Genomic DNA, 15,792 nt, shown 5'->3' with positions numbered 1-15,792 from the left:
GAAGACATGAAGGATTTAATCCTTTGCCCAAGAGGCGGAGCTAGAGAAGATGTCTTGTATAAATCCTCATAGATTGAAGACACAGGTACAGATAGGTTTAGACATATTCCAATATAGTATAGTGATATATTGTAAGGACAGTTTTATATGGCGGTATTCACCCTAGTTGAATTTACACCATCCCTTCAGCCTCTGGCGGGTGTAAGGAATGTCAGCCAATTAAAATAACAAGAATACTACGATTAAAAATTCGGTACACTTAAATTTACATCGAATATTTTTGGAAGACAATAATTTTACAATGCTTCAACCCCCTTTGATGGTACAGTCACTAATCTAAACTTCAAATCATTAAAATACATCTATCTACAGAACACATTACTCAAAATGCAACAATGAAGTCAATTTCCTTTTTAAAAAAAACCCCAACATTAAATGAGAACTAACAGTGTTAAAAAGACCCTTAACTGCTTTATAGTAAAACATTTATCTCTTGTGAAGGAGGATATGCTTGACCATGACTGTCACGGGGATACAAAACGGAGGATCCTCGCGTTTTAGCAGGTATGCATGAATATACCCTTGTATGGCCAATACGACATTGCCACAAGAGCATGCATTGGTTGCGTTTAGGGTGTGTTTGTATATATCTAAGAGCCGTTAATATGGCGTTTGCTTCAGCTGTGAAAATAGAATTACTATCTGATAATCTAGAAGATATTGTTCTGGATCCAATCTGTAAATAAGGATTTGTAATTGTTATATTTGTTTTTTTAAATTGATGATATTCTTGTTTATATTGTAAGTCATTTGCTTCTGATTTTTTAAATGTAGTTAATGATAGGTCAGCTTGTGGCCTAAGGAATTGCCAAGGACGAGAAGAAAGAAGACGGGAAAGAGATATATTCTCAAGCTCAATGCCGGCAGCTGTAATGAAAGGTTAAATTCCCAGCCCAAGGGGCGGAACAAGGTAAGATTTCTTGTTGTACAAATCTTCATAAAGAGGATTAAAGACACAAAGGAATGCAGGATTAGACTTGTTAGAATATAACTTTATGATATATTGTTAGATTATACGGCGTTGGGTAAGAGATGGCTCATCTGCCTCGACAGAGAGACTGTCAGCAGAAGTAGTTCTGAAGGACCCAAGACAAAGCCTCAAGCCTTCATGGTGGACAGAATCTAACAGTTTCATGTTGCTTTTGCAGGCTCCACCATATACGATGGAGCAATAATCTAGTTTTGAGCGGAATAGTAATAAGTGTATAAGTGGAGGAGGATAGTTTGATCCCCTTCCCATTTGGAATTAGAAACAACTTTAAATATACCCATCACCTTCAGGCATTTAGTCTTTGGGGATTTGATATGGGAGAGAAAAGTTAAAACTGAGTCGAAAATCAGACTCAAGAACTTTGCCTCCTTAACAACTTTGATGGGAGCGCCATTTGAAAACAATTCTGGGTGTTTATGCACTTTGAATCTTCTACAGACATGTATACACTTATTGGTTTTCGACTAAGAAAATTTCGAGACACCATTTATTCAATTTGTTAAAACACAACTGCACTTGCCGTTCAACAGTATGTATGTCCGGTATTTAAATAGTTGGCTATAAACTGAGACAGTGTTTCCAGACATGATTCGGGCAAATGCTTCAGAAGCTGATAGTGGATATCATAAGCTCCTGTTGCGGCATCATGAGCTTGCTCAAGGGCGGTATGGAGCTCATGTACTGAAAGTAAATTTAATCCATTATAATCTTCACCGTTGGCTGAGTTGAAATTTGATCTTTTCTTCTCCTACTGTATATGAAACTTTTGAAAGACAGGGACATAATTTGATGAAGATGAATGCTTGGCGAGAGTTTCACCAAGTTAATTAGCAATGTCGGATTTATTAGTTAGAACCTTTGCCCTTTATTCTTTGAATCATGTCCCCACCCTTGACACTGGTGTGCATGAATTTAATTTAGAGCCGTAATTACGCCATGACTGACGCTTTTTGTGTGCGAAAGCACGTCATGCTTTGACATTAAAAATTTTAACATTATCTAAATTATGTACAGCGGCGATCATACTTTTCTGTTTTCTTCCTACACTTTCCGGCCTGTTTACATTCATTATCGAACCGTGGCTTACGAATGTGTGGAACCGCAGAGGACTTTGGTATATTTTGGGTTTAATTTTTCAGAACAAAGTGTTTTATATAATGACCAGTCAGCACTGCAGAAATTTCGTCTGGATAAAGTTGGATTATCCGCTGGGATGATGCCTTTAAGAATGGTGCGGAAGTGGTCACTCCCACATAGGTCATCATGGACCTCCCATTCAAATTCATTATATAAATTAGAAACAACAAGAGATATATCCAGGGAAGAATATGGTCCCGTAACTGGACATAACTAAGTGGCCGAATCGTCATTGAAAATACATGTTATTATCGAATATGAATTCCTCGATGATTTTACGGTTAGTATTTGTGTTGACACTTCCCCAAAGTGGGTTGTGTCCGTTAAGATCACCGTGACGAGACATGGCTTCTGAAGTTGGTCATAAAGATTTTGAAGATCTGATTGTTGAATATTTGAAGAAAGAGGTAAAACAAGCTGCACAATGTCAGCGCCATGTGTAGAGTCAGACGAACAGCAACAGTTTGCAAATCTGTATTTTGAGTGACAGGGCTATGTATGGCATCTGCAAAACTCGTAAATGTTAGTTTGTTGATCTCCATGTGATGCCTCCAGACAGGACAGTCCTTAGAAAATGATGAATGGGCACCACTACAGTTTGTACATTTCTTAACGTTACTGTCACAATCTTCTGTTGGATGTGTATGTGAACACATACAACAGACAATGTGCAATTATTAAACCCATCGTCGAACCTTTGGCATTTGAAGTATCTAAGATGGCTTGGAATGTACATTTCAACATTGATGTTACCACGGAGTATTAAAAGGACAAAGCTAAACGCAAGTTAGTCTCCGACTTGCAGCATCAAGGATACTCAGATGATATACTCTAGCGGAAGAATTATAAATAACTACTTCAACAGTCTGGCCAATGAGCCACCGACTCTAGTCAAAGTTCGTATCATCATATTTTAAAATGAAAAGAGCTTTAGATGAACAATAGTGCCAAGACCTAAATTCAAACAATTCCAAATTTGTTCAATGTCATATATACAGTTCATGACCAGCCGATTGGTTGAATCGGACCCATTCAAGCAACCGTCTAGGTGAAGTCAGGGAAGAAGTGGTGTTGGGCGATAGGAACACGATTCCAGGTCTTCAACCACCAGGATCCCTTCCTCCACCGACACTAAGCCGCAACCCACGAAATATGCTCCCCAGGTCCACATGGGACATCATTTCTAACGGATTGTTAGTGGCTGTATCCTCGAAGGGGGTTAAGGTATCATAAAATTATTGTGATCCTGAGAGGATACTTAGTCCCTAAAAAGCTAAAATTGTCTGCTTGGAAGAGTTATTAAACGTAGTATTCTTATCATTTTAAAAGTCAGCATAACTTGATCCTGCAATCGCCTGTTCCTGAAGGGATGGTGTAAATCAAGTTGGGGTCCATGCATGTAGCAAAAGTAATGCAAATCCCCATGGTCCCCACTGTGGTGATTTGCTACTGATCTATAGACCATTTCTGTTTATATTGTTCTCTTATAATGATATCGTTTTATGATTACCTGTTAGGCAAATTATGTAATTTTCTCAGCTCATTTGAAATCCAAATGTAGCATTAGGAAAAACTTTTGACAGAATTTATAACAGTTCATTCAGCGTGTGCAAAACATTATACATGTACAAGGCATACCATTCTACCACCCGTCTAGGTAAAGTATGGGTGGAAGTGGTGTGTTGGGCAGTGCTGTTCTGGAACCGTTACTCTCCTCCGCAGACACTGGTGCAACCTAGGCAACCACACAGTCTATCCCGGTCCCCACGAGAAGGGGAGAGAAGAGTTCTTAACGTTACCCAGCTCTCGCCACGAGAAGATTGCTCTTCACGTTTACCGAACATGAGATGAGGAGAGAGAAGAGCTATTAGCGTTACCCAGAACTCGCCACGAGTAGATTGCTCTTCACGTTTACCGAACATGAGATGAGGAGAGAGAAGAGCTATTAGCGTTACCCAGAACTCGCCACGAGTAGATTGCTCTTCACGGGTACCGAACATGAGATGAGGAGAGAGAAGAGCTATTAGCGTTACCCAGAACTCGCCACGAGTAGATTGCTCTTCACGGGTACCGAACATGAGATGAGGAGAGAGAAGAGCTATTAGCGTTACCCAGAACTAGCCACGAGTAGATTGCTCTTCACGTTTACCGAACATGAGATGAGGAGAGAGAAGAGCTATTAGCGTTACCCAGCACTCGCCACGAGGAGGTGACGCTTCACGCGTGCCCCACAAGGAAATTACACGTTCGCATAATGTGCTTCCCAAGTCTAGGCCCTGGACGTAGGCAGATGAGTCATCATAATATGATGACACTTCAGTTTTAACAGAAGTAAAGTGTTATATCAGATATGTAAGTAGTAACTGTTTGAACTTTTTATCTCTGGATACCGATGAGGTGTGTTTTTATGCCGTAACTTACACTAAGATGTTTCGATATTGATAATCAGAACGTCTGCACGTTTGCGTTACACTAGACTACACTTCTATGGAAGTGTTTCCTTGGAATGTTCATTCTAAATATTTGATCAACGAGAAGGTTACTTCATCCTGTCATATCCAAACATTACACAATTAATTATATTATGTCTGTAATTGCATCGACGCTTTGCACTGTACGTATCTTAGCGTTGAGAAATATATAATTGGTCTGTTGCCTTTTTGCGTGGTGATGCTTAATGTTGCTGGCCTCTTTCGTTTGGCAATTGTGGCTAGTTGTGTGTGCGGGCTGTTGGGTCGGCGATAGGGTACGTAACTGGTCCATTGTGGCGGCGATTGTGTGTTTAGTTGACCTAATATTGACCTGATGCAGACTGATGGGGAAGGGGTATATACGCTGATCGGTTAGGTACGTTATTGTGCACGTGGCTGGTGTGTTGTGATGGTTATGGTGTATGTGGCTGGTGTGTTGTGATGGTTCTGGTGTATGTGACTGGTGTGTTGTGATGGTTATGGTGTATGTGGCTGGTGTGTTGTGACTGTTATGATGTATGTGACTGGTGTGTTGTGATGGTTATGGTGTATGTGACTGGTCTGTTGTGATGGTTATGGTGTATGTGACTGGTCTGTTGTGATGGTTATGGTGTATGTGACTGGTCTGTTGTGATGGTTATGGTGTATGTGACTGGTGTGTTGTGATGGTTGTGGTGTATGTGACTGGTCTGTTGTGATGGTTATGGTGTATGTGACTGGTGTGTTGTGATGGTTATGGTGTATGTGACTGGTGTGTTGTGATGGTTATGGTGTATGTGACTGGTCTGTTGTGATGGTTGTGGTGTATGTGACTGGTGTGTTGTGATGGTTATGGTGTATGTGACTGGTGTGTTGTGATGGTTGTGGTGTATGTGACTGGTCTGTTGTGATGGTTATGGTGTATGTGGCTGGTCTGTTGTGATGGTTATGATGTATGTGACTGGTGTGTTGTGATGGTTATGGTGTATGTGACTGGTCTGTTGTGATGGTTGTGGTGTATGTGACTGGTGTGTTGTGATGGTTATGGTGTATGTGACTGGTGTGTTGTGATGGTTATGATGTATGTGACTGCTCTGTTGTGATGGTTATGGTGTATGTGGCTGGTCTGTTGTGATGGTTATGGTGTATGTGGCTGGTGTGTTGTGATGGTTATGATGTATGTGACTGGTCTGTTGTGATGGTTGTGGTGTATGTGACTGCTCTGTTGTGATGGTTATGGTGTATGTGACTGCTCTGTTGTGATGGTTATGGTGTATATGACTGGTGTGTTGTGATGGTTATGGTGTATGTGACTGGTGTGTTGTGATGGTTGTGGTGTATGTGACTGGTCTGTTGTGATGGTTATGGTGTATGTGGCTGGTCTGTTGTGATGGTTATGGTGTATGTGACTGGTGTGTTGTGATGGTTATGATGTATGTGACTGGTGTGTTGTGATGGTTATGGTGTGTGTGACTGGTCTGTTGTGATGGTTATGGTGCATGTGGCTGGTGTGTTGTGATGGTTATGGTGTATGTGGCTGGTCTGTTGTGATGGTTATGGTGTATGTGACTGCTCTGTTGTGATGGTTATGGTGTATGTGACTGGTGTGTTGTGATGGTTATGATGCATGTGACTGGTGTGTTGTGATGGTTATGGTGTATGTGACTGGTGTGTTGTGATGGTTATGGTGTATGTGACTGGTCTGTTGTGATGGTTATGGTGTATGTGACTGGTCTGTTGTGATGGTTATGGTGTATGTGACTGCTCTGTTGTGATGGTTATGGTGTATGTGACTGGTGTGTTGTGATGGTTATGGTGTATGTGACTGGTGTGTTGTGATGGTTATGGTGTATGTGACTGCTCTGTTGTGATGGTTATGGTGTATGTGGCTGGTCTGTTGTGATGGTTATGGTGTATGTGACTGGTCTGTTGTGTTGTGATGGTTATGGTGTATGTGACTGGTGTGTTGTGATGGTTATGATGCATGTGACTGGTCTGTTGTGATGGTTATGGTGTATGTGACTGCTCTGTTGTGGTGGTTATGGTGTATGTGGCTGGTGTGTTGTGATGGTTATGATGTATGTGACTGGTGTGTTGTGATGGTTATGGTGTATGTGACTGGTGTGTTGTGATGGTTATGGTGTATGTGGCTGGTCTCTTGTGAAGGTTATTGTGCACGTGGCTGGTGTGTTGTGATGGTTATGGTGTATGTGACTGGTGTGTTGTGATGGTTATGGTGTATGTGACTGCTCTGTTGTGATGGTTATGGTGTATGTGGCTGGTCTGTTGTGATGGTTATGGTGTATGTGGCTGGTGTGTTGTGATGGTTATGGTGTATGTGACTGGTGTGTTGTGATGGTTATGATGTATGTGACTGGTGTGTTGTGATGGTTATGGTGTATGTGACTGCTCTGTTGTGATGGTTATGGTGTATGTGGCTGGTCTGTTGTGATGGTTTTGGTGTATGTGGCTGGTGTGTTGTGATGGTTATGGTGTATGTGGCTGGTGTGTTGTGATGGTTATGGTGTATGTGACTGGTGTGTTGTGATGGTTATGGTGTATGTGACTGGTGTGTTGTGATGGTTATGATGTATGTGACTGGTGTGTTGTGATGGTTATGGTGTATGTGACTGGTGTGTTGTGATGGTTATGGTGTATGTGGCTGGTCTCTTGTGATGGTTATTGTGCACGTGGCTGGTGTGTTGTGATGGTTATGGTGTATGTGACTGGTGTGTTGTGATGGTTATGGTGTATGTGACTGCTCTGTTGTGATGGTTATGGTGTATGTGGCTGGTCTGTTGTGATGGTTATGGTGTATGTGACTGGTGTGTTGTGATGGTTTTGATGCATGTGACTGGTGTGTTGTGATGGTTATGGTGTATGTGACTGGTGTGTTGTGATGGTTATGGTGTATGTGACTGGTCTGTTGTGATGGTTATGGTGTATGTGACTGGTCTGTTGTGATGGTTATGGTGTATGTGACTGGTCTGTTGTGATGGTTTTGGTGTATGTGGCTGGTGTGTTGTGATGGTTATGGTGTATGTGGCTGGTCTGTTGTGATGGTTATGGTGTATGTGACTGCTCTGTTGTGATGGTTATGGTGTATGTGACTGGTGTGTTGTGATGGTTATGATGCATGTGACTGGTGTGTTGTGATGGTTATGGTGTATGTGACTGGTGTGTTGTGATGGTTATGGTGTATGTGGCTGGTCTCTTGTGATGGTTATTGTGCACGTGGCTGGTGTGTTGTGATGGTTATGGTGTATGTGACTGGTGTGTTGTGATGGTTATGGTGTATGTGACTGCTCTGTTGTGATGGTTATGGTGTATGTGGCTGGTCTGTTGTGATGGTTATGGTGTATGTGACTGGTGTGTTGTGATGGTTTTGATGCATGTGACTGGTGTGTTGTGATGGTTATGGTGTATGTGACTGGTGTGTTGTGATGGTTATGGTGTATGTGACTGGTCTGTTGTGATGGTTATGGTGTATGTGACTGGTCTGTTGTGATGGTTATGGTGTATGTGACTGGTCTGTTGTGATGGTTATGGTGTATGTGGCTGGTGTGTTGTGATGGTTATGGTGTATGTGGCTGGTCTGTTGTGATGGTTATGGTGTATGTGACTGCTCTGTTGTGATGGTTATGGTGTATGTGACTGGTGTGTTGTGATGGTTATGATGCATGTGACTGGTGTGTTGTGATGGTTATGGTGTATGTGACTGGTGTGTTGTGATGGTTATGGTGTATGTGACTGGTCTGTTGTGATGGTTATGGTGTATGTGACTGGTCTGTTGTGATGGTTATGGTGTATGTGACTGCTCTGTTGTGATGGTTATGGTGTATGTGACTGGTGTGTTGTGATGGTTATGGTGTATGTGACTGGTGTGTTGTGATGGTTATGGTGTATGTGACTGGTGTGTTGTGATGGTTATGGTGTATGTGGCTGGTCTGTTGTGATGGTTATGGTGTATGTGACTGGTCTGTTGTGTTGTGATGGTTATGGTGTATGTGACTGGTGTGTTGTGATGGTTATGATGCATGTGACTGGTCTGTTGTGATGGTTATGGTGTATGTGACTGCTCTGTTGTGGTGGTTATGGTGTATGTGGCTGGTGTGTTGTGATGGTTATGATGTATGTGACTGGTGTGTTGTGATGGTTATGGTGTATGTGACTGGTGTGTTGTGATGGATGTGGTGTATGTGGCTGGTCTCTTGTGATGGTTTTTGTGCACGTGGCTGGTGTGTTGTGATGGTTATGGTGTATGTGACTGGTGTGTTGTGATGGTTATGGTGTATGTCACTGCTCTGTTGTGATGGTTATGGTGTATGTGGCTGGTCTGTTGTGATGGTTATGGTGTATGTGGCTGGTGTGTTGTGATGGTTGTGGTGTATGTGACTGGTGTGTTGTGATGGTTATGATGTATGTGACTGGTGTGTTGTGATGGTTATGGTGTATGTGACTGCTCTGTTGTGATGGTTATGGTGTATGTGGCTGGTCTGTTGTGATGGTTATGGTGTATGTGGCTGGTGTGTTGTGATGGTTATGGTGTATGTGGCTGGTCTGTTGTGATGGTTATGGTGTATGTGACTGGTGTGTTGTGATGGTTATGGTGTATGTGACTGGTGTGTTGTGATGGTTATGATGTATGTGACTGGTGTGTTGTGATGGTTGTGGTGTATGTGACTGGTGTGTTGTGATGGTTATGGTGTATGTGGCTGGTCTCTTGTGATGGTTATTGTGCACGTGGCTGGTGTGTTGTGATGGTTATGGTGTATGTGACTGGTGTGTTGTGATGGTTATGGTGTATGTGACTGCTCTGTTGTGATGGTTATGGTGTATGTGGCTGGTCTGTTGTGATGGTTATGGTGTATGTGACTGGTGTGTTGTGATGGTTATGGTGTATGTGACTGGTGTGTTGTGATGCTTATGGTGTATGTGACTGGTCTGTTGTGATGGTTATGGTGTATGTGACTGGTGTGTTGTGATGGTTATGATGTATGTGACTGGTGTGTTGTGATGGTTATGGTGTATGTGACTGGTCTGTTGTGATGGTTATGGTGTATGTGACTGGTGTGTTGTGATGGTTATGATGTATGTGACTGGTGTGTTGTGATGGTTATGGTGTATGTGACTGGTGTGTTGTGATGGTTATGGTGTATGTGGCTGGTGTGTTGTGATGGTTGTGGTGTATGTGACTGGTGTGTTGTGATGGTTATGGTGTATGTGACTGGTGTGTTGTGATGGTTGTGATGTATGTGACTGGTCTGTTGTGATGGTTATGGTGTATGTGGCTGGTGTGTTGTGATGGTTATGGTGTATGTGACTGGTGTGTTGTGATGGTTGTGGTGTATGTGACTGGTGTGTTGTGATGGTTATGATGTATGTGACTGGTGTGTTGTGATGGTTATGGTGTATGTGACTGCTCTGTTGTGATGGTTGTGGTGTATGTGACTGGTGTGTTGTGATGGTTATGGTGTATGTGACTGGTGTGTTGTGATGGTTATGGTGTATGTGACTGGTGTGTTGTGATGGTTATGGTGTATGTGACTGGTGTGTTGTGATGGTTATGGTGTATGTGACTGGTGTGTTGTGATGGTTTTGGTGTATGTGACTGGTGTGTTGTGATGGTTATGGTGTATGTGACTGGTCTGTTGTGATGGTTATGGTGTATGTGACTGGTGTGTTGTGATGGTTATGGTGTATGTGACTGGTGTGTTGTGATGGTTATGGTGTATGTGACTGGTCTGTTGTAATGGTTATGGTGTATGTGACTGGTGTGTTGTGATGGTTATGGTGTATGTGACTGCTCTGTTGTGATGGTTATGGTGTATGTGGCTGGTCTGTTGTGATGGTTATGGTGTATGTGACTGGTGTGTTGTGATGGTTATGGTGTATGTGACTGGTGTGTTGTGATGGTTATGGTGTATGTGACTGGTCTGTTGTAATGGTTATGGTGTATGTGACTGGTGTGTTGTGATGGTTATGGTGTATGTGACTGCTCTGTTGTGATGGTTATGGTGTATGTGGCTGGTCTGTTGTGATGGTTATGGTGTATGTGACTGGTGTGTTGTGATGGTTATGGTGTATGTGACTGGTGTGTTGTGATGGTTATGGTGTATGTGACTGGTCTGTTGTAATGGTTATGGTGTATGTGACTGGTGTGTTGTGATGGTTATGGTGTATGTGACTGCTCTGTTGTGATGGTTATGGTGTATGTGGCTGGTCTGTTGTGATGGTTATGGTGTATGTGACTGGTGTGTTGTGATGGTTATGGTGTATGTGACTGGTGTGTTGTGATGGTTATGGTGTATGTGACTGGTCTGTTGTGATGGTTATGGTGTATGTGACTGGTGTGTTGTGATGGTTATGATGTATGTGACTGGTGTGTTGTGATGGTTATGGTGTATGTGACTGGTCTGTTGTGATGGTTATGGTGTATGTGACTGGTGTGTTGTGATGGTTATGATGTATGTGACTGGTGTGTTGTGATGGTTATGGTGTATGTGACTGGTGTGTTGTGATGGTTATGGTGTATGTGGCTGGTGTGTTGTGATGGTTGTGGTGTATGTGACTGGTGTGTTGTGATGGTTATGGTGTATGTGACTGGTGTGTTGTGATGGTTATGATGTATGTGACTGGTGTGTTGTGATGGTTATGGTGTATGTGGCTGGTCTGTTGTGATGGTTATGGTGTATGTGACTGGTGTGTTGTGATGGTTGTGGTGTATGTGACTGGTGTGTTGTGATGGTTATGATGTATGTGACTGGTGTGTTGTGATGGTTATGGTGTATGTGACTGCTCTGTTGTGATGGTTATGGTGTATGTGACTGGTGTGTTGTGATGGTTATGGTGTATGTGACTGGTGTGTTGTGATGGTTATGGTGTATGTGACTGGTCTGTTGTGATGGTTATGGTGTATGTGACTGGTGTGTTGTGATGGTTATGGTGTATGTGACTGGTGTGTTGTGATGGTTTTGGTGTATGTGACTGGTGTGTTGTGATGGTTATGGTGTATGTGACTGGTCTGTTGTGATGGTTATGGTGTATGTGACTGGTGTGTTGTGATGGTTATGGTGTATGTGACTGGTGTGTTGTGATGGTTATGGTGTATGTGACTGGTCTGTTGTGATGGTTATGGTGTATGTGACTGGTGTGTTGTGATGGTTATGGTGTATGTGACTGCTCTGTTGTGATGGTTATGGTGTATGTGGCTGGTCTGTTGTGATGGTTATGGTGTATGTGACTGGTGTGTTGTGATGGTTATGGTGTATGTGACTGGTGTGTTGTGATGGTTATGGTGTATGTGACTGGTGTGTTGTGATGGTTATGGTGTATGTGGCTGGTGTGTTGTGATGGTTGTGGTGTATGTGACTGGTGTGTTGTGATGGTTATGGTGTATGTGACTGGTGTGTTGTGATGGTTATGATGTATGTGACTGGTCTGTTGTGATGGTTATGTTGTATGTGGCTGGTGTGTTGTGATGGTTATGGTGTATGTGACTGGTCTGTTGTGATGGTTATGATGTATGTGACTGGTGTGTTGTGATGGTTATGGTGTATGTGACTGGTGTGTTGTGATGGTTATGATGTATGTGACTGGTGTGTTGTGATGGTTATGGTGTATGTGACTGCTCTGTTGTGATGGTTATGGTGTATGTGACTGGTGTGTTGTGATGGTTATGGTGTATGTGACTGGTGTGTTGTGATGGTTTTGGTGTATGTGACTGGTGTGTTGTGATGGTTATGGTGTATGTGACTGGTCTGTTGTGATGGTTATGGTGTATGTGACTGGTCTGTTGTAATGGTTATGGTGTATGTGACTGGTGTGTTGTGATGGTTATGGTGTATGTGACTGGTGTGTTGTGATGGTTATGGTGTATGTGACTGCTCTGTTGTGATGGTTATGGTGTATGTGGCTGGTCTGTTGTGATGGTTGTGGTGTATGTGGCTGGTCTGTTGTGATGGTTATGGTGTATGTGACTGGTGTGTTGTGATGGTTGTGGTGTATGTGACTGGTGTGTTGTGATGGTTATGATGTATGTGACTGGTGTGTTGTGATGGTTATGGTGTATGTGACTGGTCTGTTGTGATGGTTATTTTGTATGTGACTGGTCTGTTGTAGTGGTTATGGTGTGTGTGACTGGTGTGCTGTGATGGTTATGGTGTATGTGACTGGTCTGTTGTGATGGTTATGGTGTATGTGACTGGTGTGTTGTGATGGTTATGGTGTATGTGACTGGTCTGTTGTGATGGTTATGGTGTATGTGACTGCTCTGTTGTGATGGTTATGGTGTATGTGGCTGGTCTGTTGTGATGGTTATGGTGTATGTGACTGGTCTGTTGTGTTGTGATGGTTATGGTGTATGTGACTGGTGTGTTGTGATGGTTATGGTGTATGTGACTGGTCTGTTGTGATGGTTATGGTGTATGTGGCTGGTCTGTTGTGATGGTTATGGTGTATGTGACTGGTCTGTTGTGATGGTTATGGTGTATGTGACTGCTCTGTTGTGATGGTTGTGGTGTATGTGGCTGGTCTGTTGTGATGGTTGTGGTGTATGTGGCTGGTCTGTTGTGATGGTTATGGTGTATGTGACTGGTGTGTTGTGATGGTTGTGGTGTATGTGACTGGTGTGTTGTGATGGTTATGGTGTATGTGGGTGGTCTGTTGTGATGGTTATGGTGTATGTGGGTGGTCTGTTGTGATGGTTGTGGTGTATGTGACTGGTGTGTTGTGATGGTTATGATGTATGTGACTGGTGTGTTGTGATGGTTATGGTGTATGTGACTGGTCTGTTGTGATGGTTATGGTGTATGTGACTGGTCTGTTGTAGTGGTTATGGTGTATGTGACTGGTGTGCTGTGATGGTTATGGTGTATGTGACTGGTCTGTTGTGATGGTTATGGTGTATGTGACTGGTGTGTTGTGATGGTTATGGTGTATGTGACTGGTCTGTTGTGATGGTTATGGTGTATGTGACTGCTCTGTTGTGATGGTTATGGTGTATGTGGCTGGTCTGTTGTGATGGTTATGGTGTATGTGACTGGTCTGTTGTGTTGTGATGGTTATGGTGTATGTGACTGGTGTGTTGTGATGGTTATGGTGTATGTGACTGGTCTGTTGTGATGGTTTTGGTGTATGTGGCTGGTCTGTTGTGATGGTTATGGTGTATGTGACTGGTCTGTTGTGATGGTTATGGTGTATGTGACTGCTCTGTTGTGATGGTTGTGGTGTATGTGGCTGGTCTGTTGTGATGGTTATGGTGTATGTGGCTGGTCTGTTGTGATGGTTATGGTGTATGTGACTGGTGTGTTGTGATGGTTGTGGTGTATGTGACTGGTGTGTTGTGATGGTTATGGTGTATGTGGGTGGTCTGTTGTGATGGTTATGGTGTATGTGGGTGGTCTGTTGTGATGGTTATGGTGTATGTGACTGGTCTGTTGTGATGGTTATGGTGTATGTGACTGGTCTGTTGTGATGGTTATGGTGTATGTGACTGGTCTGTTGTGATGGTTATGGTGTATGTGACTGGTGTGTTGTGATGGTTCTGATGTATGTGGCTGATCTGTTGTGATGGTTATGGTGTTTGTGGCTGGTCTGTTGTGATAGATCTAGTGTATGTAGTTGGTCTGGTCTTTGGGGTGCTGGTAGGGTATGAGGCAGGTCCGTGTGGATGGCGATAGTGTGTCTGACTGGTCTGTTGTGATAGTTATAGTGTATGTAGTTGGTCTGGCCTTTGGGGTGCTGGTTGGGTATGAGGCAGGTCCGTGTGGATGGCGATGGTGTGTCTGACTGGTCTGTTGTGATAGTAATGGGTATGCAAGTGGTCGGCTAGTAGCGTTATTGAGCACATGTCTGACACGTTAGTGTGGTGATGGGAATGCATCTGGCCTGCTGGGATTGGTGAAGTGTGTAAGTGTGACGTCTTCGGTTGTTTATGTGTATGTAGGATTGATGACGTGAATGTGGCTGGATGCATTGCGATGGACCTTTAAACGGTGCAGCAATATGCGTATTGCACGACTGATCGTAATCTGAATTATGATATATGTATGAATGTTTAATGAGCATTATGTCGAGTTGCCTTTTAGTAACCATCGCAATGCGGAACAAGTCATGGTGTCACGGAAAAATACTTCATCTCAACATTAATTCTGCAATGAGGAGATGAGAAGTGTAGCAGCCTACAGTAGTTGCCTGACGATTGGATTCTGCGGCCTACTGTGAACACTTCATCATGTTGCAACTGCGGTTACGTGACGACCTACAGGATGCTTTTACAGTTGTTTACTGCATGGTTTTGCTTTCTTCATGCAGCGCAAAGGAATGCAGACTTCAGTTGACAGAGAAAATAAAGAGCAGATCTGTGGTTTTTAGGAATACTGACTTGAAGTTGTGCCAAACTAAATGTATTGAAGATTCAGTCATAGTTGCATCCTGTCGTCGGTCAGGTGATGAATCAAAGAAGATTGAAAAGACGGACGAAGTCAGTGTCCATACAGAGAATCATACCAAAGTACGGTATGGTCTTGTCACGTGTATGAATGTAGATACGCGTTAGTGTGTGTGTGCTTGCGTGTGTGTGTATGTGTGTGCGTGCGTGTGTGTGTGCGTGTGGGTGGGTGGGTGTGTATTTGTGTCAACGTGTATATATGTGTGTGTTGTGTAAGTGGTTGTGTATGGACGTTCGTATGTGTGTGGATGTGTGTTGTTGTGGCATCTGTCGGTGTTTATATATGCGTAGCTGTATGTAAATGCGTTTCAGTTTAGTTGAGTGTCATCGTCTAATATTGTATAGATGATTTAATCCCGCTCATACTGTGTCGCCTGTAGACGTGTTCCTATATGTATCGGCGTGTGTATATGTACAGCTCACGGTAACCTAACATGCACTGTGAACCCGTGAAGGTCCCGGGGTAGAATAGGCCTTCAGCAACCCATGCTTGCCATAAAAGGCGACTATGTGTGTCGTGCTTGTCGTAGTCGGGTGGTCAGGCTTGCTGACTTGGTTGACACATGTCATCGGTTCGAAAATGCGCAGATCGATGCTCATGTTGTTGATCACTGGATTGTCTGTTTCAGACTGGATTATTTTACAGACCGCCGCCATATAGCTGGAATATTGCTGAGTGTAGCGTAAAACTAACCTCACTCAGT

The sequence above is a fragment of the Haliotis asinina genome, chromosome 14, assembly GCF_037392515.1.
Source record: "Haliotis asinina isolate JCU_RB_2024 chromosome 14, JCU_Hal_asi_v2, whole genome shotgun sequence".
NCBI classification, from domain to species: Eukaryota; Metazoa; Mollusca; class Gastropoda; order Lepetellida; family Haliotidae; genus Haliotis; species Haliotis asinina.
Note: the sequence above shows the minus strand (reverse complement) of the source record.